The sequence below is a fragment of the Mastomys coucha genome, unplaced genomic scaffold, assembly GCF_008632895.1.
Source record: "Mastomys coucha isolate ucsf_1 unplaced genomic scaffold, UCSF_Mcou_1 pScaffold15, whole genome shotgun sequence".
Taxonomy (NCBI): Eukaryota; Metazoa; Chordata; class Mammalia; order Rodentia; family Muridae; genus Mastomys; species Mastomys coucha.
The window spans coordinates 78,958,611-78,970,277 of record NW_022196897.1 but is presented as its reverse complement, the minus strand read 5'-3'; the positions used below and the strand labels follow the sequence as shown (position 1 = coordinate 78,970,277).

The 11,667-nt window shown below is 45.3% G+C and overlaps 1 long non-coding RNA gene across 1 annotated transcript in view; it reads left to right on the top strand.

Moving 5' to 3' along the window:
- Nucleotides 1-4,824: 4,824 nt before the first annotated feature.
- Nucleotides 4,825-11,667, top strand: part of LOC116090511 — an 83,126-nt gene continuing 76,283 nt past the window's right edge. The window contains exon 1 of the long non-coding RNA XR_004118708.1: nt 4,825-4,962. This is a non-coding gene — a long non-coding RNA (uncharacterized LOC116090511). The remainder of the gene's footprint in view (nt 4,963-11,667) is intronic.

Sequence of the window (11,667 nt, the reverse complement as noted above, 5' to 3'; positions counted from 1 at the left end):
CACTCATGCCCTGAGGGGACACTCAGACTCCTGTTCCCAACTCCCAGAGCCACCCCAGTGGCACTTGGGTACACAGGAGACTGGGAACCACAGGGACCATCCCAGAGCCTGATGTTTTTCACCTAAGAAAACAAGGATTAAGAGCCATTACCGACTGGGTTCTGCTCCCCCTGGGTAGTTTGCCAGAGCTCTGAGTCAATCAAGCCACTTTCCCCCTGCCCAGTCTCTGTTTCCCTGCTGGCATGTGGTTTGGCTTTGATAGGCTGAGGGTGGCTCCTGGGTCATTTCCTATTACAGATAACAAACAGGCAGTTGTGTCAGAAACCCTTCCTTCCCATGTTAACAAGGACACATAGTACCTTTGAAGTGACCTGTGGGTATCTGAAGAAGAAGCAAGTAGTGGCTCTGTGCTTGAATGTCACACCTATCTTTGACTCTTTCTCCTGATATCTCATCCTGTCATCCCTGTGGCCTTGTTCCTACAAGATGGTGAGCTTCTCTGCTCCAGGAATTTGCTTTCCATAAGCACTTGCTTCTTGAATATTCATTGAATGGCCTGGAACTCACAATGTAGCCCAGGCTATCCTTGAATTCATGGCTGTCCTCCTGCTTTAGCCCCTAGAATGCTATGATTGAGCTACTGTGAGTCACCATGCTAGCTCTTTCAAAAAGTTTAAAAGTTTGTATTTCCCACTTAGGTTAATAGTTCACCCAGGACACTGCTGTTCCTGTGTTTGGTCGGAGGTAGACATCTGAGCATATTTTTCTAAAAGGAACACCAACTGTCAACACATCATGGATTGGCCACCAAACCCTTCCATCCTGGCTTGTAACACTCCTCTCACAATGAGGATCCTCATGTAAGGATGTGGTTGTTCTTCTGGTTCTGGACTCTGCGCTGTCTTGTTAGCCCATGTGTCCACCCTTGCCAGCACACAATCTTCATCACACTGGCTTTAAATCAAGTCTTTCTACCAGCCAAGACAAGAGCCACTAACTTCAATCCAATTGTCAAGTTCGATGAAAAACCTTTTGGAGACTTCGGTTGGAATTAAATTAAATTTATAAATGGATTTGAGAGAAATAGACATAGGAGTTCAGATTTTTCCCATCTATGAACACAACTTACCTCCCCATTCCTGGGGACTTTAATACCTTACAGTTAAACTTTACTCTCTGCTACATCAAAATCCTCCAACATCTTCTGTTAGATTCAGCCTTGGCTTATTTACTCTGATTGCTATATTTAAATGAAACATCACAGCTTTTCTTTTGCCCTCAGATGCTTTGATGTAGACATTCATTTGTCTTTGTTTACTGACCTTGCATGCAGCATCCCTGCCCAGTTCTCTTAGGTCTGATAATTCATTTACAAGGGAGGTGATTTAATCTCTTTTTATTTGACTCCCCTCCTCATTACTGTGTGGCTGGGACTCACTAGTCCACCTTAAGAGAAAATACAACAGATATTTTTAGTCCACCTTAAGTGAAAATACTGCAGATACTTTCTCTGGATGTAATTTCTTTTAAGGAGAAGGCTTCCACTTTCCATTCCTTTGTCTTTCTTTCAGTTCTATGTTTTAATTTTCTCTAAGTGACATGATTTAGATTTTTTTCCTTTCAGTTTCTGTCCTTGCCTTCGATTCTCTTCAAGAAGAAAAAGTTTCTAGGAACCTTGAAAGAATGGTGGGTGACCACTGTGTACCTCCTCATCAACATTATTAATATTTTTTCTTTAATTTATCCTAGATTTATTTGTTTTTTTATTTTATGTGTGCAAGGGCTTTGTCTGCATGTATACACTCATGCACTGCATGTGTGCCTAGTGTCCTCTGAGGCCAGAGGAGGATGTTAGATCTCCTGGAACTGTAGTTACAGATGGTCATGAGCCTTCATGTGGGGCCTAGGAATGAACCTCATTTTCTCTGTAAAAGCAGTAAGTGCTTTTAACTGCTGAGCCATCCTTCTAGACTGTTGTTGATCTTTAACACTGTGCCACATGCTTCCATTTCTCTTTAACTACACTTGGTTCTTTTCATCAAAACACTCAAGAAAGCAAGAGACAAGTACCTAAAACCTCCAGTCTGAAGCCTCCAAGACAAGGACTTCCTCCCATACAGCCTCCTCATCATAACCTAAGAACACTGATGTGAATTCAGTAACTCCTAAAATACAATCATATACACCAGCAGCTGCAAATAGCTTTAAAAAAAAAAACCAAACTGGAATCCAATCACCTGTGCATTTGGCTAGTATGTCTCTTTGGTCTAGAAAGGCCACCCCATCCCCTTGGCTCTTGACTAAATGAGCATTGTGTTGTGAACATCATCAATGCTATCCTGCGCAGCAGGAGCTCATCTGATCTCACTGCAGTATAACGTTCCATAGCATATGACTCCATCACAATTATCTCCCTGCCAGACAATGAAGAGCAATGGCGGCTCTCAAGTGTTTTGTCCCTAATTATTTGAGCCAGTAAGAGCAGCCTTTTATGTATCTCCTGGGAAACTCATACTTATGGCTTGAAAAGGTGTCACTAGGTCACTGGTTAAATGTGTGCTTGGCTTTAGTAGACAGGAAGTTTTTGAATAGTTTTACACTAATTCTCCTCGTAGCGATGGGTTAATGCTCTGTTTGCTCCAGTGTGAGTGACTTTACCTTGAGATATTCTGGATTTATTGAACTGTCTTTATAATTGGAGGCTGGTAGTCAAACAACAGCTCTCTTTTGTTCAACAGTGGAAGTATAGAGAGCTCAGTAACTGCTCAGTTCAAGAAACTGGAAGCCTCAGAGCCAGGGTGCCTTACTTAGGGTTTCTATTGCAGTGATGACACACCAAGACCGTGATCAATTTGGAGAGGAAAGAGTTTATTTCACTGAAGGAAGTAAGGACAGGAACTCAAACAGGGCAGGAACCTGGAGGCAGGAGCTGACACAGAGGCCATGGAAGAGTGCTGCTTACTGGCTTGCTCCAGATGGCTTACTCAATTTGCTTTCTTGTAGCACCTAGGACCACCTACCCAAAGATGGCATCACCCAATGGGATGGGCCCTCCCACATCAATCATTGTATTGTATTGTTCTCTAAAGGAAAGGAACTGATAGAATGATTATTTCACACACACACACATACACACACACTCTGTGGGCCTAAGTTCTGCCCTGACACTGGGGTGTGGGCAAAACAGTGGGGCTAGAGAGGGATGGAAAGTGGAAAAAACAAGATCTGGAAAGTACTGTTAAAAATCAAAGGGAATAGGGAGCCAGAAGCAGAGAGCAGAGAACAAGAGTGAAGAATTAAAGCAGCAAGAGCAATGGAGGTGGGATGCGGTGGGGGTGGGAGAGGGAGAAAGGGATCAGGGAGAAAAAAGAGTCAGAAAGAGAAAGAGAGAGAGAGAGAGAGAGAGAGAGAGAGAGAGAGAGAGAGAGGGAAGGAGGCCTGGGTCTTTTAAACTAGTGTCCTTGTTTAATCTGGAGTCTGATGTGACTTGCCAGCTGGTACAGTTGTGGCTGATATTCTGCTCTGCCATTGGGGAGGCAAACACTTTGGGGAGGTAAATGCTTAACTGCATTTACCCTGCGCTGCCGCCGCTGTTGTAGGATGCTAGGGCTGTTGTAGGATGCTAGGCACTGAGACACTGCCCAGGGGGTGGGAAAATACAATCTAAGATGTGGGAAGCCAAAGCTGGGGTTCCCTGACTCCCAGGAATCCAGTCGATGCTGGGGTACCGCACAGAGGAGTTGTAATGAAGGGCTCATGACAAGGCTGGGACCCAGGACTCCCAAACTCTGAGTTGAGAGAAGTTGGAAGTAGAGTCCGGGACTTACAGGCTGAGGATGGTGACTAGCCCAGGCCAGGGGGAAATGGAAGCTCTGGTTTAGCTCATCTGTGATTGTCCTTGGCTTGGCTGCAGTTGTCTGGAAGCACAGAGTCTTCTACAGGAGACTTAGGCTGAGGCCCTGTAGATGAAGGACTCCTCCATGTTCCCCATGGAGGTTTTGATGGAAGAGACAGTCTGTGTTTGTCAGTACCGTTTACTGGCTATTCATCTCGGAAAGTGGATGCATACCAACTCCTAAGGGTAGACCAGAAATTAAACATCCTTTGCTGGGAGAAATGTCCAGGGAGGGAAGCTTATTGGCTAAACCTTCAGGGCCTCTGGATACCTCATTAGCATGGACAACTCTGTTCTGGGTTATGTGGTTGACATGGGAAGTGTGGTCATGTGTTCTGGGCCAGGGATCTATAGGGAACAGGGAGATGCCTACCATCTCAGGTGGGTCCCGGGTGCCAGGGATTCTGAACTTGCTCAGCCTACTAAGTTTCCTGGCATGATCCTCTGTCCCACAAGGCATTTGATATTTTATTAGAGTGGCTTACAATCTGTGGTCTGGCTAGTCCAAAAATGGCTGTCTTTCAACAGAAGGTCCAAGAATCCAAAAGCTGTTCAGTGAGGGAGGCTCGGTGTCTCAGCTGGTTTTCAGCATTGTGTCAGAACCTCACTTAAGTAGACTCTAATCCCAGCGAAGGTAGAAACAGTTCCAGTCATTTTGAGGTCAGGCAGGCAAAGAGTAAGGCTTTCTTCTTCCACGTTCTTTGAGTGTGGCCATATTTAAGGTAGACTTTCCCACCTCAAAGGATGCTGATTTAATCGACTCTTCCCACTTCAAACAGTTCAATCGAGAAAAGTCCCTCACAGGTGTACCCCACTGCTTGAAGTTTTAGCTAATTCCAGATGTAATCAAGTTGACAACCAAGGATAGTCATCACAGTTATTAATTGTGAAAACACAATGACAGGCTTGCCCTTGGCCAGTCATTGAGAGCGTTTTCTGAATCAAGTTCCACTCTTCTCAAATCACTGGCTCTGGTTGTTAACATAAAATGAGCCAGAACACAAGAGGAAGCAGTGATGGAGCTCCAGTCTGAGGCAGGAAGCCTGGGATTTCCTGGAGTCACTGGGGTAAGTTTGTGTTGAAAGACTGAAGAGTCTGGAGTGGGGTATCCCTGGACAATTATAGCGGTAACAGGTGCATGCACTCAAGAAAAATGAAGCCTACACGAGCTGGCTGACTGCCTCCTTCCTTTCTTTCTCCACATTCAGGGCAGGTCTGTTCTCCCAGTTACTGTATCTTGCCTCAGTTTTCTCTGGAAATGCCCCCACTAGACACACATAGAGGAGTTAATCCAATCAAGCCAACAGTGATGATTATCCATCACACTAGCTAAGAGTTCAGCACCCTTCCACATGCTCAAGGCTCATGTTGGGGAAAATTTACTTCTTGTTAATTTTATATTGTCAACTTGACACAACCTGAAGCCATCTGGAAAGAGGGATCCTCAACTGAAAAACTGCTTCTTCAGATTGGCTAGTGGCCACATCTGTGAGGATATATTTTGATATGGAAGGCTCAGTCCACAGTGGGCGGCACCATCCCCAAGCAGGTAGGCTTGGGTTGTATAAGAAAGCCAGCTGAGCAGGAGCAGAGAGTGAGCCAGTAAGCAGTGTTGCTTCAGGGTTTATGCTTCAGGTCCTGCTTGAGTTCCTGACCCAACTTTACTCAGTGATAAACTGTGGCCTGGAAGTATAAGCTAAAATAAACCTTTTATTCCCCTAAGTTGCTTTTGGTGGCTTTTGTTATCATAGCAACAGAAAGCAAACTAAGACAATTTTATTAAGCCATATTACTATGCTGTTATTATTGCTTAACTTGTAAGCAGTTGACAGTCTCTTTACCATTGATGACTAGCTTGATTCCACAGCTGTGTGAGGATGGGTTCTGAATGCTTCTAATATTTTACATTTTTTTAAAAGTTTCTTTAAATAGCCCAGAAATATGGTATTTGAGTAAATAGTCTATGTGCACTTGAAAAATGTGTGGATTTTTTCACTGTGATACTGTGATTGACAAGAGCAATGTGTGTGTGTGTGTGTGTGTGTGTGTGTGTGTGTGTGTGTGTGTGTGTGTGTGTTGTTCTTCAAACCAGTTCCTGGCAGAGAGCAACTAAACCTCTTAGAAGTTCTCAAGCAATAGAAATACTAGTAGAATCTTTGGTCCTGATATTAGCTCTCTGACCCAGTTCCAGGACAGAGCTCAGATCCTCTTGGAATTTCCTGGGTACTAAAAGCTAGCTTTGTCCTGAAAAGGTGACCATTTGTAGGCTCCTAAATGGGGCTGCACCAGCAACATTGTCTTAGTTACTGTTCTATTGCTGTGAAGAGATTCCATGATTAAGACAACTTACAAAAGAAAGCACTCACTTAAGGACTTGCTTACAGTTTCAGAGGGTGAGTGCATTATTATCATGACAGGAACCTTGGCATCAGACAGGCCTGAAGGCTCACATATGATCTAAACTTTTAGGCAAAGAGAGAGCAAAGGCGGGGACATGGACTTTTGAAATCTCAAAGCCCACCTCCAATGACACACATCCTCAGACCAGGCTACACCTACTCCAACAAAGCCACACCTCTTAATCCTTCCCAAATGATACCATTATATCATGATATCATTATCATGACTGGGGATCAAGCACTCATCATGAGCCGGGGTGGGGGAGGTGGGGAGGGCAGTTTCATTCATACTACCACTACAAAGACTAAGAGGCATGATTAAAGGCTTTAGACCTTACACCCAACCCCTCCCATATCCCACCACACCTATCTGAGGGAGCTGGCACAACCCCCCCCCCAGGACTAAAGTCCATTACAGAAGGGGTGAGACACCCCAAACACATGGGGATACAAGGGCTTATGATCAGGATCTTGCCTCATATGACAATTTGAACTTTTGGAAATGGTTAGGAGGTAACGCCTTGTTGGAAAAGGTGTGTCACTCGGGGTGGGCTTTGATGTTTCAAAAGACTTGAACCATACTTTCTCTCTCTCTCTCTCTCTCTCTCTCTCTCTCTCCTCCCCGTGCCCCCCCTCCCCGTGCTTTCTATTTGCAGATCATATTCGAGCACTCTGCTGTTCCTGCTGCCAGCCTTTTTCTTGGTCATACTGTTTTGTCACTGCAATAGAAATGTAACCAAGACACCCCCTGTGGCTCTCCATCTATCTGCTCACCATATCCAGTACCAGCTCCCCCTCCTTAATAAATCAGTGCATATGTCCCCTAATTTGGTGAGCCAGTCTAGCTAACTAATTAAATCCTAAAAAGGGATTGTGGGAGACTCCCATTTATAGTCAAGCTGGGGAGAAGTTGGGATGACTTATTCTTGGTAACTCAGGTTTGAGGCAGAGGGAAGGTTTCTGCAGTCATTTGTGAGCTATGACTTAAAGTCCAGGTAGAGAGTATAGAATTAAACAGTCACCCTGTTTGTGACTACCGGAGAAACCTTTGGTATTTGAGGAAGCTTGTGTATATTTTGGTATCTAGATTGTTCTTCAATGTTCTTCAAAGTGTTGAGTGTGAAAGCAGAAGAAAGCCATTCTGTGTTTCTGTTTTCTATCTCATATATGGTAACTGTTAGTTATATATACACATATGCACACACACACACACACACACACCCATTAAGGCTGCCTGGACTGTGTGTTTCTAGCCAATGTGAGTAACTCTGAGAGACCCAGTTTCTAAATAAAAAATGAAAAGAGGGCTGGGTTCAGTGGTAGAACACTTTCCTTGTGAGGTTGGGGCTCTGGATCTGTCCTTAATGTTACAGATCTTCAAGAGCAAGGGGACTTCTGATGACCCATATAGACTTGACCTGGGAACTAAGGTGTTAGACTGCCAATGTCTCCCAAAAAATCAACCAAAGATGGTGGCCCCTGGGCTCTTTACCTCACCTTAGTGAGGAGTAAAGACCCAGACAAAGGAGGAGAGAGAGCACAGCTAAAGCAGGTTTTATTAAGGAAAATTAAGGGAAAATGAGAAATGAGAAATTATGGGAAAATGGGAGAAATGCCCAGGAGTGGGAGGGGAAAGAGATATAGATAGATAGATAGATAGATAGATAGATAGATAGATAGATAGATAGATAGATAGATAGATAGGTAGGTAGGTAGATAGATAGATAGATAGATAGATAGATAGATAGATAGATAGATAGATAGAAACTGCAGCTTGGAATTTTAGGGTCTTTTATGGGACTTATGGCAGAAATTGGCCATAATCTGAGGTAACTTTTTAAAGATTGGTTATCTGCAAATGCTGTGAGCTAAAGCAACAGAGGTCACATGCGTTTTTGTGCATGTCCTCTTGACCCAGCTGAGGAGGGAGTCACAGGCTGCTGTGTGTTGCTCACTGGTTAAAGGTGGTGGTGTGTTTAAACCCCACTCTGCTTATGCCTGATTCAGTCCTTGAGCTGCTGACCTGGACTGGTCCACCAGCTGTTGGGCCTGGGTGGAGTCACCAGTCGCTGCAGTTGGGTTCTTTGTGCTTATGGCTAAGTGGCCAGCTTGTGGTTCCTCTATGGGCTTTCCCCACTTTACTGCCTGTGGAGAATGAATTCCTGCCTTGTTAACAATACAAGGAAAAATCAATAATAACACGTATAGTACATACATTTGAATAATATGTATATAGTTCATCTCTTTTTTTTTTTCTTGAAACAAAGCCTCAGGAAGCCCAAGCTAGTCTCAGAGTTCCTAGGTAGCTTTACAGAAGAAGCAAACAATCATAAGGGCAGGAGACTGGGTGGCTGAGAGCAGATTCTTGGACCTGCAAATAGTGCAGAGAGCTGGCTCCAGGGCTGCAGCTTTTGTGAGTGAATGCCACTGGTTTTGGGGTGAGCTTTTCAATAATGAAAAAACTGCTTTTGTGAATCCTTCCTGCTCCTGTAAGTAACCCCTCAACATATTTCTGTTAGTAACCCCAGGAAAAACTCACTTATTCACCAGGTTGGACTTTGGCACAATCATTACATTGGTCTATTGTAGGTTCCCCTTTCTGGAGTGACTAACTCTGTGTGTGTGTGTGTGTGTGTGTGTGTGTGTGTGTGTGTGTGTGTGTGTGTGTGTCTCCCTGGGAAAAGCCTGTCTTACTGCAGTGTGTGGTGCTTGAACACATGTGTACAGGGATGGGGCAAAGTGCCAGGGGTCCTAATCTGCTACTCCCCCACATCTGTCTGAGGCAGGGTCTCTCTAAACATGGTGCTAGGCTCGCAGGTGGCAGGCCCCAGCAATCCTCCTGTCCATGATTCCACAAAGTGCTGTGCTGTGTTTTCTGCTGTGTACAGCCATACTTGGCCTTTTGTGGGGGACAGGTCCTCAGGCTTGTGCAGCAAGCACGTTACCTCCTGAGCCACGTCTCCAGCCTCAATATGGTATCCAGGAGCAGCTTTTGCCCACACGGGGCTGGAGCCCAGCTTTCCACTGTCTATGGCATGATCTCAAAAGAGACTAACCTCAATCTCGTGGCAATCCTCCAGCCTCATTCTCCAGAAAGCTGGATTACAGGCATGATCCATCATAATGGAACTCTTTCTAGTGTCATTTTCTAGGAGAGAAAATTTTAGTATTGATGGAATCAGCCCTCCTGCATTTTCCTGTGGCATCTGTGTGCTTAAACCTTACCTAAGAAAGCCTGTAGTCATCTGGACATAAAATGTCTCCCACAGCCTCATGTGCTTTAAGTGTCCTGTCGGCATGGCTATTTCTGGAGGTGTGGAACTCTGACGCAGGGTCTAGCCAGTGGATGTAGGTCACTTGTACTAGCTGGGAATTGATAAAAAGGAGACAGACCTTTCTGGAAGCAGAATTGCTCTTCAGGCAGAACATCTGAAGGACACGGTCTCTCTGTAGGAGCAGAGACAGTGCATGAGCACGTGGTGCAGAGAGCTTGAGGTTTTATAGGGTGGAAAGGGGGTTTGGGGGATGGAAGATGCCAACCGAGGTCAGATCTCTGCAGTGGTAAATTCCCCCAGGTTGCTACGTTGGCTTTCTTATGAGAAGCTTCCTGGATTCTAATAGCCCACAGGTGTTATTAGTCGGTCAAGTCAACTATCCAGAGTTTCTCTGTCCTCATGAGAGGTATTGAAGGTTACATCTCAGCCCTGCTTCTGGTCCCACCTTGATCTGCCCAGATATGAACAAGCTGCATTGACAGCTCCTTCTCTCCTAGACGGGACTTGGGACTGTCAGGGAACTGCGCCTTCCCAACAGTTATGGACTCTACTCCTGGAACCCGTGAACCCAAGCAAACCTTCCCTGAACTTGTCATAGTGACGAGAAAAGAAAATAGTATGGGGCTTTTCATTCTTCTGCACTGTATTTGATTTTTTTTTTTTAAAGAAAGCATTGGTGACTCCATTAAATCTTTAACCCATCTGGACAGTATTAGTGTATTGTGTATTCTATATGGAAAGGCTTGAATTTTGTCCAGTCTAGGAGCAGAGCAATATTCAATAACAACCTCTCAACACCGAGGGTCCAGCTGTCCCCCTCCCTTGAGCTACCGTGCCATACCTCAGACACCAGTCTGTTTGGGCATGGTCTTCTAAGCCTGTGGTATGCTTCTGTTTTGGCCTCTACGTCAGGTTTATTTGGAACATGGACCCTCAGGATCTAAGCTTGAACATTTGCTTGCACTGAGTCCTCTTCACTGAGGCTTCTCAGCATTTTTCCTAGCACTTCTTGAATATTTAGCCTTCCACCTGAAATTTAAGATTGTCCCTCCTCTAACAAAGGAAGCTACATCCTGTATGCAATTTGTTTTGTTCCCCCAGAAGCATTTTTCTTTCCACCCTCTTCTTCGTCCTTGTGCTCTAGGGCATGGAGTTGGACTGTAGAGTTAGGATGCTCTGTATGTGCAGCAACAGACCCTTGGTACCACAGCTCACGCAATTCCTATTTTAGATGGAGGAAAAGGGAGTTCATTTCTCCCGAGACCACTGTGCAAGAGCAGCCAGGGCTCTGAGCCCTTGTCTTCTGTGAGCCATGCCACAGAGTAATGCAGGCACCAGCGTCCTCATTTCCAGTGACTTTGGTTTCTTTCTTGGTCTGGAATTTTCTTATTTGAGTGCTTGGGTCAGTAAGTAAGTGGTGGAGAGGATAAAACACCAGCTTTAACACCTGTTGGAACAGTAGATTTCATCTCAAAGCCTGGATCAGCTGTGTCCTGGGGTCTGGCATCCATAAATTCTTTCCTTTGTCCAGCAGCTGTATGTGGGAGTGAGTGGGGAGTGGTAGGTGAGTACTGGTCCCCCATGTCACAGCAGGAGCGTTCAGAGATCAAAGCAGAGCCTGCCTTTGCCCCCCTCCCACCCCCGAATTGACAACATATTTGAAGAGTGATGTCTGTCTGCTCAGGGCTGGAGCCCAGATGAAAACATTAGGCTCTTCCCTTGTCTCTGGGTCCTGCTGAGAGTCCAAGGTCTAACAGGTACAGATCCACTGTAGCAAGGAGGGAGTGCAGTCAACAGCATGGGAGGCTAAAGTCGAAGGGATGAGGGAGGACCACTTCGTTTCTCTCAGCTGGATAAAGAAGCCCCATTAAGAACACACACAGCTGAGGCGAGCTCTCCGGAGCGGCCCTGGCAGTAAAGAGGGATCTTGTTCAACTATGTTCTTGTGGAGATGTATGGACCTGAATGCTCTGGTGAGCTGGGCAGAGAAAAGGCAGCCCTCTTCTGTAGCCCGTGCAGTCTTCTCTCCAGGAAGAAGAAGACACGCGGACACTAGGATCCTTCTGCAGCAACGTTTACTGCCCTCTCCCAGAGGGAA